Raw genomic sequence first — 14,355 nt, forward strand, 5'->3', positions numbered from 1 at the left:
TGGAAAGCATTCATCCCTCATACTGTTGAAAAGACTCACAACAGAAAGATTAGCTTTTAAAACAATCCTCTACCAAGACAAAGAAATTCACATCTATAGACTCAGAAAACACTCCCAAGGAATTTTAACAATATGTTGTCATTAAGAAATCAAAACACTAAAGGGTCTAGATTTTCCAACTACTTTAAGAAAACCTTCCCAAATCAGCATCTTCGGAGTGAAACTCTTTCTGCTTTTCTAACCAGAAGATTCTCCCCAAAAGGAGATGCACCGTTCCTGGAGATACTGCAATACCAGGCCAGTGCATGGGGTGGACAGAGCAAGCTCCTATTCCAGCCCCCTGTTTCAAAAATCAATTTAATATAAAGTCCTTAAATAAAGGACATATCAGATATTAAAATGATAAGAACAGATTTAGAAGTTTTATTAAGATGATGTTAAAAAAAAATAGTGAACAGAGTTTGAGCATAGAAGTTTCTGGTTATCAGGGAATAACATACAGATTATCGAGGGTGCAAAGTTTGGTTTAAGATCAGGTGGCATGAGGAATACATAATCTGCAATATCCCCGATTGGGGGTAAAAGGTACAGACATTGAGATATGAGGGTATGAAGTTCATAGAGTGGTTGTGTTCGAGTGTGGAGTATAATGAGTGGATATGATGATGAGGATGGATTGACCCTCATTTGGTGAGATTTAATGTTTAGGGAGTGTATGGTTCCAGTTCATATGATCCAACGGAGGTCACTTGGTCCCTTTCTCCTAGTGGGAGAACAATGTCACTCTGGCTCACGCCTCCTGGTACTGTCTGTGGCCGGTAACATGCTTGATGTAGATGTCCCTGGACCATGGGATGGTGTCTGAGACCATGAGGCGCCACATGAGATGTGCGTAGCATCAACCGATCCCACAGGTCCACAGCACATGCTCATTGCAGAGGTCCCAGGCCTCCAACAATCAGGGCGCCCATATGCACCTCATAGCCCTTCGCTCACTACACTTTGATCTTAGCTCCAAGGAGCGGAGAAGCAAGGCTGAGAGTCACGGATGCTACGCAGTCCCTCTGCCCCCACTGCTTTCTATCTCGGCACTACGAGCTCCCAGACACGCACCAAACACCATTCACGAGACTTTGATAACTAGGTAACTCTAAGTGAGGATCACTTCCCCGAAATGACTCCAATGGAAGAATTTAAAGCAAGAACCGTTAACACACAATTCTGTTCAAAGACAGAGAAGAAGTCTTTCAGTCTCCTTCCTCTCGCTGGTTTCCCTGTACGCTCCTAATTTGCATAAACCCACCCACGGAGCTGTGACTGGCAATCTCTCACTGTTAACTCTTACAGCAAAACAGGTCAAAGAAAGCGTATGCAAGCGCTATACCACAGCCCCAACGCTCTTTTCAGCTCCCTCCCACAGGTACAGTCATCAGGCACACATAAGATACATTTTTCAGAGTAGCAGCCGTGTTAGTCTGTATCCGCAAAAAGAACAGGAGTACTTGTGGCACCTTAGAGACTAACAAATTTATTAGAGCATAAGCTTTCGTGGGCTACATCCGAAGAAGTGGGTTGTAGCCCACGAAAGCTTATGCTCTAATAAATTTGTTAGTCTCTAAGGTGCCACAAGTACTCCTGTTCTTTTTACATAAGATACAGTTTCGCTCCATACCAGTCCAGTTCCTTGCTGTTTCTTGTCTAACCACTGCACACCTATGGTATACCCTACCCTGAGCTGATTCCCGATTTTTGCGCTCAATACAGGAAAACGAGTATTGAGAGAGAAGCTGTGCAGGGAAATCTTCCTCAACTTGCACTCCACTCCCCAAGGGCCTTTCGGGGTTTTCTATGGACTTCAGGTTCCATTTGATTTCCAAGGTTTATGGTCTTATTAATTAGCCATCTCCTAATGCAGGGATCCTACGTGTCAGACCAAAGATCGATTTCCCCAAAGAGGTAAGAAACAGAACTAAAGCTGAGCACGAGGCGTTACATTTACATGAGCGTCCAGCATCTGACTGTGCCCTGGCAAGTTCAATGCTTCCGAAAGAAATCAGAAAATCAGGAGCCCGTCAGGTCCCCCTGCTAGCACCCAAATCTGGTGTCTAGTCAATCTGCTGGGAAATAAGGAAAAGGCGATGAATAAAGAAGTCAGGAAATAAGAAGGAAACAAAGAGGTTTGTCGAAAAGGTTTCTGTCCAATTTACCATCTTCTCAGCTACCGATCAAATTAAAGACCTAAAGTCAACCTATCGGCATAAGTACAGATGGTTAGATGGAAATTAAAAGGAGCTGCTGTCACAAGTGTTAAGTGCCTGCAAGCAGCATGCAGACCGTTTAAAAACGCCGCAATTAGAGGCTCAGATGAAACTTATCTCCTAAATCAGAAACGACAAGAGGAGGACCAGAAGAACGCCACTCTCGGTAAACGGCAGAGTAATGGAGGCTGTTAGAGGCAAAAAGTCATTCTTCAAAATTTGGAAATCAAATCCTAGTGAGGATAATAGGAAAGTGCACAACTTTGGCCTGTTAAGTGTCAAAGTCTAACAAGTCAGGCCAAGAAAGAATCTGGGAAGCAACGTGCTAAACACACAAAAGCGAACCATAAGAATGTTTTCAAGTACATCGGAAGCAGGCAGCCTGCCAAAGAGGCGGTGGGGCCACTAGCTGACAAAGGAGCACTCTAGGAAGACAAGGCCATTGCAGAGAAGCTCCATGAATTCTCTGCAGTGGTCTTCACTGCAGAGGACAGGAGGGAGAGTCCCACCTCGGAGCTGTCCTTATTGGGTGACAAATCTGAAATACCATCCCAGCATAAGAGGTTTTAGAACAAATTGTTCAATTAAACCAGGAAGAAGTCGGCAGGACCAGATGGCATTCAACCACGAGTTCTGAGGGTACTCAAATTTGAAATTGCAGAACAACTAGCCGTAGTATGCAAGCTACCACTGAAGCAAGCCTCTGTTGCAGACGACTGGCAGGTAGCTAATGTAACGCCAGTTTTTAAAATGGGCTCCAGGGGTGACCCTGGCAATTGCGGGCCGCTGAGGCTAACTTCAGTAATGGGAAAATTGGTAGAAACTAGAGAAAAGAATGATCAGACACCCAGATAACAGGCTATGTTGGGAAAGGGTGAACACAGCTTTTGTAAAGGGAACTCGTACCTTACCAGTCTTCTAGAAGTCTTTGAGCATCTCAACAAGCATGTGGATGAGGATGATTCAGTCGATATAGCGAACTGGGATTTTCAGAAAGCCTTTGACAGGGTCTCTCACCAAAGGCTGTAAAGAAAACTAAGTGGTTATGGGATAAGAACGTAAAAACGGCCATACTGGGTCAGACCAAAAGTCCATCTAGCCCAGTATCCTGTCTTCTGACAGTGGCCAATGCCAGGTGCCCCAGAGGGACTGAACAGAACAGGTGATCATCAAGTGATCCATCCCCTGTCTCCCATTCCCAGCTTCTGGCAAACAGAGGTTAGCTAGGGCTACCACTGGCTAAGCACCATTGATGGACGTATCCTCCATGAATTTCTCTAGTTCTTTTCTGAACCCTGTTATAGTCTTGGCCTTCACAACATCCTATGGCAAAGAGTTCCACAGGTTCACTGTGCGTTGTGTGAAGAAATACTTCCTTTTGTTTGTTTTAAACCTGCTGCCTAGTAATTTCATTTGGTGACCCCTAGGTCTTGTGTTACGAGAAGGAGTAAATAACACTTCCTTATTGACTTTCTCCACACCAGTCATGATTGTATAGACCTCCATCGTATCCGCCTTTAGTCGTCTCTTTTCCAAGCTGAAAAGTCCCAATCTTATTAATCTCTTCTTATACAGAAGCTGTTCCATATCCCCTCATCATTTCTGTTGCCCTTTTTTCTGAATCTTTCCAATTCCAATCTATCTTTTTTGAGATGGGGCGACCACATCAGCACGCAGTATTCATGGTGTGGGCGTACCATGGATTTCTATAGAGGCGATATGATATTTTCTGTCTTATTATCTATCCCTTTCTTAATGATTCCCAACACTCCGCTGCACATTGAGTGGATGTTTTCAGAGAACTATATTTTCTAAAGATGGCTGACAGAAAGGTGGTGCTCAGCTCTGTCAGCGACCTGCCCAGTTGCCTCGCTGCCAGGGCATGCAGACATTGCTATAAGGTGCATAAAGGGGCTATTTGGCTTCCAAGTTAATGTGAGGAATGTTCACTTATGAGAGGGAATTTCCATCCCTCGTGCAGTTGCATTACAGGGCCCCAGTGGCCTAATGGATAAGGCAATGGCTTTCTAAGTCAGAGATTGTGGGTTCACGTTCCATTGGGGGTGAAAAACTACTTTCTTCCTGTATATTGCAAGGACACCTTGGTCTTACTTTCACCAAGGAAACTGGGAGATGTTTGAACACAAAGTACTGAATCTTGGGAACAACCCCCCAGAAATGGCATCTTCCGCTTGACAAATACTTTCTAAACCCATCAGTAGCAAACAGTTAATACTAGTATTTGTCTGAGAATAGACTGAAGGGGAGTGTTTACTCGGACACATCAATGAACAAAACAGGCAAGAAGAACAGGAGTACTTGTGGCACCTTAGAGACTAACACGTTTATTTGAGCATAAGCTTTCATGGGCTAAAGAGCAAGGCCGTTCTGAAAGAGAATGGATCTGGCTGGAGACAAAGCAGACCTTGGGAATGAGCAACGGTGTGAAAAGAAGAGGTTCGAATGTCTGTTAGATGTTAGTTAGTGTTCAAGGGCTTATCCCTTCACCCTCCCATTCCCTGGTCCTTCTCGCGTGAACAGAGAGCAACAATACCCAAGTCCAAAGGTGCAAACAATTTGATGTTTATTGGGTTGAACTTCCAGCAAGCAATTCCCATTTCCTTCCTCAGTGTCCCCTTCCCAGCTCTGACACCACAGAGCCTTGCCTGTGTCCCTGTTCCCATCCCCCCCTTAGCAAAACATGATGCCAATTCCCTCTTTACTTCCTGACTGACTGCAGACTATATAGTAAAACTTGAGTTCTGCTTAGTTACACCTTAACCAATATTTTTACTGAAAGTTAACTAACCAATCCTAACATATTGTACCATTATTATCTAACCAATTATATCCCACCTCCTTAATTGGTTTACACCCAACAAAATTAATTATACAGCAGACAGAAACAATCACAGAACCAGACAGAGATTATACAGACAAATAGGGAAGTGGGGACTACAGTGATAGAACAACAAAGAAATGAGGATTTCACACCCCTGCTATTGATAAGTGAGTTCTTGCCAGACAGGATGCTATCAAACTAAGTTTTCTTTAACCATCTTTATCTGGTGGTGATAGGCATTATCAGGACAGGATTGTCCAAATGTCCAAACAGCGCAATAGCACCTTATTTCAATGTGACTGGTGAGGACGTGACCGTGAGGGGCTAGTGCGCTAACAGTAGCAGCGTGGCCGTGGGGCTCGGCCGATGGCCTGGGCTAGTCACCTGAGTATGAACCCAGCTGACTCCATGAGATGGACCCGGGTCACTAGCCCTACCCACCACGCGGCTGCTTCTGCTGCCGCTGCCCCGTTAGTGCGCGAGCTCCAACAGACCACGCTGGGGAGCAGCCCCCAGCTGCAGTGTAGACACCCCTGAGTGCCTGGCAGGGCACAGCTCCTGGCTGACCCGCGCTGCTGAGCGCTCTGACCAGGCTGGGTGGATCCGGGGCCAAGGGTGCTGGGTGACAGGTGGGCGTTGGCTCGGGGTGGCACTGTCACTTCCCCCCCGCCCATCCAACAGGATCACAGCAAACAAACCCAGCTCAGCCCTCAGGGGAAGAGTTCAGTCCAGGCCTGGTGCATTCTGGGAGCAGGGACAGTGCAGAGAAAGGGCAGATACAGGGCAGCTCTGAACATACTGCACACAACTGCCTGTCCTGACCCACAGCCCGTTATCCCAGCCCTGAGCTCCACAGTCACCGCTCAGCCGGGGCCCCTCACTCCCGACCCGCAGCCCTGCTGTCCCAGCCCTGAACTCCCCACTCACCGCTCTGCCGGTGCCCCTCACTCCTGACCCGCAGCCCCTGCTGTCCCAGCTCTGAGCTCCCCAGTCACCGCTCTACCGGTGACCCTCACTCCTGACCCTCAGCCCCCGGTATCTGAACCAAAGGAGCCGGATGGAGAGAATTCTCTGTGTTGGCAGAATCCGGTGTGGGGAGTCCGTGCTGCGAGTGCCGGCACCAGAGTCACTTCGGGGCAGTGATTGCCACTGAGCTACGTAGTTTCCAAAGGCGTGTGAATGGGGTGTGGTGCCTGGCGGGGAGCAGCTCGTGGGGATGTGAAAAGCAGTGGGAGTGAGAGGGGAGCATGGTGTTGGGTGTGAAAGTGTCACATTTTGGTTTCATGGCTGAGATTGGGTGCAAGGTTTGGTCTCATGAGTTCGGTATCAGGAATGTCTCTGTGTGAGAACTTGGTATTAAATGGGTGTTGGGAACAGGATTCCCTCCCCCGCCCCCAATATTCACAATCATGCTCAGACACAACTGCACACAGTTCCCTCCCACTGCTCTCAACAGAAGGACCTCCTGTCCCACACAGCATGTGCCGAGGCCTGTGGAACTCACTGCCACTGGACAGCTACCAATGAGAATGGACCGTTCCAAGAGACCAATAGACATAGCCGTGGCGACAGAGGGGCGTGGGCTCCCAGGGTCTGACCCGGGCTGATACTGGGCTAAAGGGGCCCATGGCTCTCACCTAGAGGGGTGTATCCAGCAGGGGGCAGCGTGACCCACACACAAACCCACCGGAAGCGCCTTTCTTAGTGGGTCTCCCAGGCCATCCCTCCCCCTGCCCCGGGTTGAGTAACAAAGGGGCAGCACGGGACTCTGGGCCGTGTCGCCCCAACCCCTCACTCACACATGCTGGCGAGTTGAGTAACTGCCGAGGGATTGCACAAGAGAGAGTCAGAGCCAGGGAGAGAACCCAGGAGTCCTGGCTTTCCCCCTGTCACACATTCTAACCACTGCACCCCACTCCCCCCCTTTTGGGGAGCCAGGACTCCTGGGTTCTATCCCCAACTCTGGGAGCAAAGCGGGGTCTAGTGTTTAGAGCAGGAGGAGCCAGGACTCCTGGGTTCTATTCTCAGGTCTGCTGTGTAACACTGGGCCTCAGTTCCTCCACCCACTTTTTGGGTATGGAGTCTGTAAACTCTTTGGGGCATGGCCTGTCTCTCGCTGTGTCTGGGCAGCGCCTGGCCCAACGGGGCCCTGATCTCAGCTGGGGCAGGACCTGTCTCTGTGTCTGGGCAGCCCCCGCACAATGGGGGACCTTGATTCTGCCCCAGTCTTGTTAGGTGCTGCTGTCGTACAGATTAATAGTCGTGATACTAGAAGGCGTGGCAGTGAGTGCACCACCATTACCGTGCAAGGGCTAAATGTGATTCTTATCCCTGTGACCCCCCGTGCACCCTTCCCGCCTGGCTCCCTGATTCTCCGCCCTGAGCCCCTTGTGCCACTGCCCTCGGCACCGGCAGCGCAGAAAGCCACCCAGCCCTAGCGCCAAAACAAGATGACAAAAAAAAAAGCTTTGCAAAAATCGGTCACACCAATAGGAAACCAGCCCCAGCAGTTTGTGACGTCACTTCCAAAATTAGACGCACACACACACACGCGCGCACACACACACACACACACACAGAGCCCCGCTCAAACAGCCCCCTTTGCCAATGCACCACCTCGCCTCGTACACAGAGGTCTAGGCGGGGAGCTCCGTGTGGGAGCGGTGATGGATGGCAACATCAAGGTAGGTTCTGGAGATGGTCCTCCAGGTGCGGGCGTGTCCGCTCCAACTGGCGCTGGGCTCACGCTGGGCTGCGTTCAGTTCCTCTCTCTCCCCAAGCAGGGCAGAAAGGATCTCAGGCCAGGATGGAAATGGGGAGGGGGCCTGTGCCCCCAACATGGAGAATCTGGGCTGCAACCTTGCTTAACAGCTCAGTCTGTCCTTCTTTCTCTGATTGTCCCATTCCAGCTTTCTCTAGCACTCGTGTTGGTTCATTCACTGTTTTTCGTTCCTTTCCTTCTCTAGCTTGCATGTTCTTGCTTTCTTTTGCTTTCTTTTTTCCCCTCTACCTTTCATGCTCTTTCTTGCTTTCTTTTGCTTACATTTCCCCCCCTTTATTTCTTTCTCTGCCTTTCACATTCTTTTCGCTCTCTCTCTCGCTAGTTATTTTTTTCACTGCGTCTTTTTCCTCGCTCCCTTCCGAGCCATCGGGTTCTCCTCGCACACAGATTTTGGCAGGTTTCCCTCCTGATCATCGAGTGGATTAAGCACGCCTTCAGTGGGTGTTTGCCATGCCAGGGACAGGGAGCAGGCTGGCCGGTGTCTTTGTGGCTGTCTGCTGGCCATGCATAGGCATGGTCCTCCCCTCCTCTTGCGCTGCCCTCAGTGCTCTGTGGCCTTTAAGCCTTCCCTTGGAGCTGTCAGCACCAGCCAGCTCTGCTCTAGGTGCCCAGAGGAGGAAAGGTGTGCTGGGCTCCAGCCTGGGACTCTTCTTCCCTCCTCCCTATCCCTGACTATGAATCCTGGCCCTGGCACTCCTTCCTTTAAATGCCATGTGGGCAAGAGGAAAAGTGTGGTAGAAAGTGGAAAGGCCAAACTTGTGGGCATCACATGACGCAGCGAGAATCCCAACCACCAGGTCAAACCACAGAACTGCAGGCATCAGTAGCCAGTTCTAGAGCCCCAACCCATTGCAGCCATCCCGACCAAAGGCCTGGCTCCAGTGGGTGGGAGTCACCCAACAGGATGGGAAAGGACTCGCTCTTGCACAGCTGGAGACAGGAAAATGAAGCACTTTGAGCTCTAGGGATTTACCACAAGGTCCCACTGAGATCTGAACTCAGATTGTAGAATTCAGAGTCCTGAGTACTGACCGTTACACCATGGGACCAGCTTGTGGTGCTTTTTCTAGACATCGGTGACCCTCAGGGGGCTGGCTTGTGTAAGGGACTGTTGGCCCCTTACTAAATCTTAGTGGGGTTTTTGGTTGGCTAGTTCCCAGTCCCAATAGAGGGGGGAGGGTCAATGGGAAATCAGGACCCTGAGACTGACAGTCCCCAGGGGCAATGGAGAGAGACCAAAGCTCCAAGTTAGCTGGACTGACGGGCCAGGCAGTCTGATGAGGGAGTCACCAGGCCAGGGGGTCCCATCCTCCATGTGAGCTGGAACTGCCTGGGCCAGAGTGGGGCCGAGCTAAGGAGAGAGCAGGAGCCCGAGAAGAGCCGGGGAGCAGAGCTGCGCCAGCCAGAGAGACCCAGAGCAGATCCGGGCTGGGAGCCGAGCCGCAGCAGCATGAGCCGTAGAAGCCGCCCAGGGAGCAGATCTGTGCTGGGAGAAGAGCTGCAGCAAGCGGAGCCAGAGAGGCCAGAGGAGCCCAGGGAGATGGAGGCAGAGCCGCAGCAGCACTGGGGCTGGAGGTGGGAGCAGTGAGCGGCTTGGGAGAGCGAGAGGGACCCTGGGCAGAAGGCCCAGCACAAGGAGATGCTGCCAGTCAAGAGGCCTTGCAGGCCAGACTTTCGGGGGGAGGGATCGTATCCCCTACATGGGGCTGACGCTGGGAAGAAGGGTCCTGCCACCTAGAGCCTGAGAGCACGTGGCCACCGCCAGAGCAAGTGTCCGGCCTGTGGCGTCCCTGCAGCACAGCCAGGGCCTGGGACATGTGAGGGAGAGACTGTGACCTGCCCTGACATTCCAGAGACGCTGGTTGTGATCTCCCTGCGCCACAGAACGGGGTGACGGGTTTTCCTTTAACCTTCCCATCTTTCCTTCTGTTTTACATTGATTGCTGGGTAATAACTGGTATTTGCTTGAAGTACATGCAATGCTGAGTGGGTCAGGGAACGTCCAGAGCGGAGAGAGAACCCCAGAGTGCGGGCACCATAGCCCCTGTTCAAGTGATCACAACAAGGTTCCTGGGCCCAGCCTTGTCGGGGTTACAAGGTCTCTGCCACACACGAGAGCAGAAAGAGAGTCCTCAAGGTAAGGGAGTGGGGACTCGGATCCTTTCACTAGCCAATTCCACCGGGGTCATGTACCAGCCAGGGGATTTCCCCCCAATAGCAGGACCAGAACCCCCCCTTTACACTTGCACTCTGTACTCATTGCGTCTCTGCAGCTGCTCCCTCTCTCTCTCCCCCCCACCCCCGCTGCTGCTCTCCCTCTGGGCTTTCTCAGCACCTGGCCCCACAGCACTTCCTGGCAGCCAGAGACGGCGCATTCTACACCTGTTCCTGTGGCTTTGGCCTCTCTCCTGATTCCTGAGGAAAGGAACCTTTCCAGGCAATTGCCACGGCTTCTGGGAATCCGTGTGTGGCTGGTGGACAGCACCAAAAATCATTTCGTTCCTGCTACACAAGGCAACTTAAAGGCTAAGTGCCCAGGCAGGGGCTTGAACCCTCAGATTAAGAACCTGATGCTTTACCAACTGGGCTAGTCAGGCTTATTGAGAGGATCTTCCCCTTTCACCACAAGAGCGAGCAGGGAGGCAAAAGAGAGGCAAAAAAAGTCCCTGGAACCCCTCCTCTTTTTCTGCACAGCCACTGCCTATCAGCAGGATTCCTCCTCCTCCTCCTTCCTGTGCCTCAGGGTCACTAAATCTCTGCACCTAGACAGACGGCCCGTCCGCTGCACCCCAATCCCCCATGCCTAAGCCTCCCTGACAAAGTCCTGCACCTGGCTCCAGAGAATTAAGTTTCACATCTCGCTGGGAACTCGACTGCTTGTGCCCAGAGAGTCTCTGGCCCCCCTCAGTAGATGACCTTAGAAACGTAGTGTCCGCTTTTTCTAAAGAAGTGCTGGGAAAGGCTTTTCTCATATAGCCTAACGGATAAGGCATCTGACTTTAGAGCAGGTGATTGAGGGTTCGAGTTCCTTCGTGGTTGTGCTTGTGCAGTTTTCCCTTTGTGCTGAAAGTCCTGCTCCCTTCAGGGCTGGAACCTCTTCTTGGCTGCTCAGGCCAATGTTCTGGCTTCAGCTAGAGCCCCGGGAAGGAGTTGGGGGTTGGGCGTCACAAAGGCTGGGGCATGAGCCCCAGGTGCTTCCAGTCTAGCCTTTGCCATTCCTGACTTGCCAAAGAAAATGGGCGGCTGCCCGGGCTAGCGTGTAGAGCAGTTTTCCTCTTCCAAGTGTGCGCCTGTCCCTGTGCTTGAGGGGACTTGCTAAATAGCACCATTGGAGCCTGGGTGTTTCTCTGCTTCTCGCCAGCTGGGGGAAAGCCTCTTGGGGAATATCTCCTGCCCCACTGCAAAAGTGAGCACCGTGAGTGGGAACGGTCAGAGGCCCCACCAGGGGGGCTGGCCCTGCTTTCCTACCGTCTTCTGATGTTGGCCACAGAGCATCAGCAGCCGCCCGTATGCTGGCCTGCAGGTGGCCTTCAGTGGGTGTTTGGCATGGCAGGGAGCAGGCTGACCGGGTGTCTTGTTTCCTGTCTGCTGGCCACACATAGGCATGGTCCTCCCCTCCTCTTGCCCCTCCCTCGATTGCTCTGTGGCTTATAAACCTTCCCTTGGAGCTGTCAGCACCAGCCGCCTCTGCTCTAGGTGGCCAGAGGAGGAAAGGTGTGCTGGGCTCAGGGCCGGCTCCAGGCACCAGCCGACCAAGCACGTGCTTGGGGCAGCACCTTGGGGCAGGGCGGCGCTCGATTTTTTATTTTTATTTATTTATTTATTTTTATTCGGCGGCGTGGCGCTTGGAGGGGGGCGGGGCTTCGGGCGGCGTGGTGCTCGGAGGGGGGCAGGCCTTCGGGCGGCGTGGTGCTTGGGGAGGCGGGGCTTTAGGCGGCGTGGTGCTTGTAGGGGGGCGGGGGCTTCGGGTGGCGTGGTGCTCGGAGGGGGGGCGGGGCTTTGGGCGGCGCGGCGCTCAGAGGGAGGGTGGGGGCTTCGGGCGGCGTGGTGCTCGGTGGGGCGGGGCTTCGGGCGGCGCGGTGCTCGGAGGGGGGCGGGGGCTTCGGGCAGTGCTCGAGGGGGCGGGGCTTCGGGCGGCGTGGTGCTCGGAGGGGGGCCGGGGGCTTCGGGCGGCATGGTGCTTGGGGGGGGCGGGGCTTTGGGCAGCGTGCTGCTCGGGTGGGCGGGGTCTTGGGGGGGCGGTGGCTGGCGCGGTGCGGCGCTCGGATGGGGGGCGGGGGCTTCGGACGGCGCAGCGCTTGGAGGGGGTGGGGCTTCGGGTGGCGTGGTGCTGGTGGGGCGGGGATTTTGGCGGCGCTCGCGGGGGGGGGGGGTACGGCAGGGCGGTGCTCTTCTTTTTTGCCTGGGGCGGCAAAAAAGTTAGAGCCGGCCCTGGCTGGGCTCCAGCCTGGGACTCTTCTTCCCTCCTGCCTATCCCTGACTATTAAGCCTGGCCCCGGCACTGCTTCATATAAATGCCATGTGGGCAAGAGGAAGAGGGTGGCAGCTGCAGGTACAGGGACCAAAGTTGTGGACATCAGGTGAAGCAGCGAGAAAAACAGCCATATGGTCAATCCACAGGAATCTCTAGCCAGACTGTTAAGTTCTAGGACCCCAACCTATAGTGGCCATCCCGTTGAACCAACGACCTATCCCCAGTGAGCATCAGTCACTCAGCAGGAGGGAAAGAGAGAGAGTAGCCAAGCACATCGAACTCCAAAACTTTGTAGAAAACCAACTTATCTCCAGAAGGTCCCACTGAGATTTAAACTCAGATTCCAGGATTCAAAGTCCTGAGTGCTGACCATTACACCATGGGACCTGCTGCTAGTTCACTTTCTAGACCCCTGTGACTCTCGGCTTGCTGGCTTGCACTCTGCACTTATTGCTTCCCACTAGCGGCTTCCTCTCACAGGACTCTCTCTCCTGCTCCATCGACTGTGGTCCTGCACTACCAGATCCGCGGGTCCTGCCCTGAGCCCCAGCATCCCCCTGCTTTGTCTCAATTCCCAGCAGGTTGCAAAAATGTCAGGGGAGGCCGCCCCTCCCTTCACTCGGTGGTCCTGCTCAAATCGGCCAGCTGCAGCCTCATCTCCTGGAACTCGGCCAGCTGTCACTTGATCCGGTCATACAGTCACACTCTGACTGGCTCCCCTGCCTGGATGCTCTTGTGGAAATCCCACAGCGACGCTGCAGGACTTGGCACCGTTGGTTTCTTTAATGTTGTCATGTTTGCCAGACTGCCGTGTGACAAAGCCGCCAACTCCTCCCTCACCGACTCCCACCAATCCCCCAGGTTGCCATAGAAACCTCTGATGCTTTCCCATTCTGCCAATACCGCCAGGCCTCGCCGCCCTGCCCCTTTATCTTGCAAGCTCTGGATGTTCATCTTCCAATATCCTCTGCCGTGGGTCAGGGAATTGCCCACATTGAGCAGACGGTAAGAGCTGCGTGATCCGAAGAGTCCATTGGCACCACCCTGCACTGGGCTGTTGACGTGCTCTCCTTCACGTAAATCCAGTCAATGCGACTCCTGGCCTGTCCCCGCAGAAAGGTGTACCCCATCTGCCGCTGGTGTGTGCTCGGGTCACAGGACTAGGAGGCTACAGCCCTCCCTCCACTGCTTCCACTACGGAGAAACACATCCTCTAAGCCGACCTCGCTACAGACCCTAAAGTCATTAATGTGCATTTCCTGAACGCCCACCATGTCCAAGTCCAGCTGCTCCAAGGCACTGAACATCAAGCGCCTCCTCCTGGGCCCCCGAATCCCTGCCATGTTCCACGTGGCCACTTTCAAAGATGCCCCTTCCCCAGTACTGCCCTCGCTCACCTGTGCAGAGGAGCTTTCGTCTCCAGTCCCTGCCCCCTCTGGAACCATCTCTTCCCACCAGATTGGGTCGACCAATAAGTCATATTGGAAAGACAGCTCCCATCTCTCATTGTTAAAGGTCAGGTGGGCCAACTAGGGGCAGAAGCCCACGTTCTGTTATCTGGTTTGGGAGCACGGACTCATGTCAGCTAAAGGCGCTGCTACTGCTCCCAGAAAACAAGCCAGCCCTGCACAGAGAGGGAGGAAAGGGCCTGCCAAAGCCCAGGATTGAACCAGGGACCTTCAGATCTTCAGTCTAACACTCTCCCGACTGAGCTACTTTAGCAGCTGCATGGCATTTTGTTGGCCTGCTGCTTCTCCGTCCGGGATGTTTTGGCAGCCGTGGCACACAAAAAGGACGTCATTGTGAGTGGCCCATGAAGACAAGACTCGCTTTTCCCTGCCTTGCTCAGCTTGACTTGCTTCCTGGGGAGAGGTGGCCTCTCGCAGACCTCTCACGCTCCTCCAGGTCCCGGCCAGCAGCCCCGACACCTGCACCCCTCTCCAACTGGGGGGCCTGAGCCCCGTCCTCCTCACCGCTCCCTCAAAGGAAAGCCAAGTGC

General features: G+C 53.1%; 3 non-coding genes across 3 annotated transcripts; all 3 read right to left on the reverse strand.

Annotated features, from left to right (window-relative positions):
• Nucleotides 1–260: 260 nt before the first annotated feature.
• LOC135889682 (U2 spliceosomal RNA) lies at nucleotides 261–449 on the reverse strand. Its single transcript, XR_010562019.1, has one exon. It is a non-coding gene; the product is annotated as a U2 spliceosomal RNA (small nuclear RNA).
• Nucleotides 450–12,671: 12,222 nt separating this feature from the next.
• Nucleotides 12,672–12,743, reverse strand: TRNAQ-UUG (transfer RNA glutamine (anticodon UUG)). The gene has a single exon. It is a non-coding gene; the product is annotated as a tRNA-Gln (tRNA).
• A 1,262-nt stretch (nucleotides 12,744–14,005) lies between these two features.
• Nucleotides 14,006–14,078, reverse strand: TRNAF-GAA (transfer RNA phenylalanine (anticodon GAA)). Its single transcript has one exon. It is a non-coding gene; the product is annotated as a tRNA-Phe (tRNA).
• Between the last annotated feature and the right edge of the window lie 277 nt (nucleotides 14,079–14,355).

The sequence above is a fragment of the Emys orbicularis genome, chromosome 15 (genome assembly GCF_028017835.1).
Source record: "Emys orbicularis isolate rEmyOrb1 chromosome 15, rEmyOrb1.hap1, whole genome shotgun sequence".
NCBI lineage: Eukaryota > Metazoa > Chordata > Testudines > Emydidae > Emys > Emys orbicularis.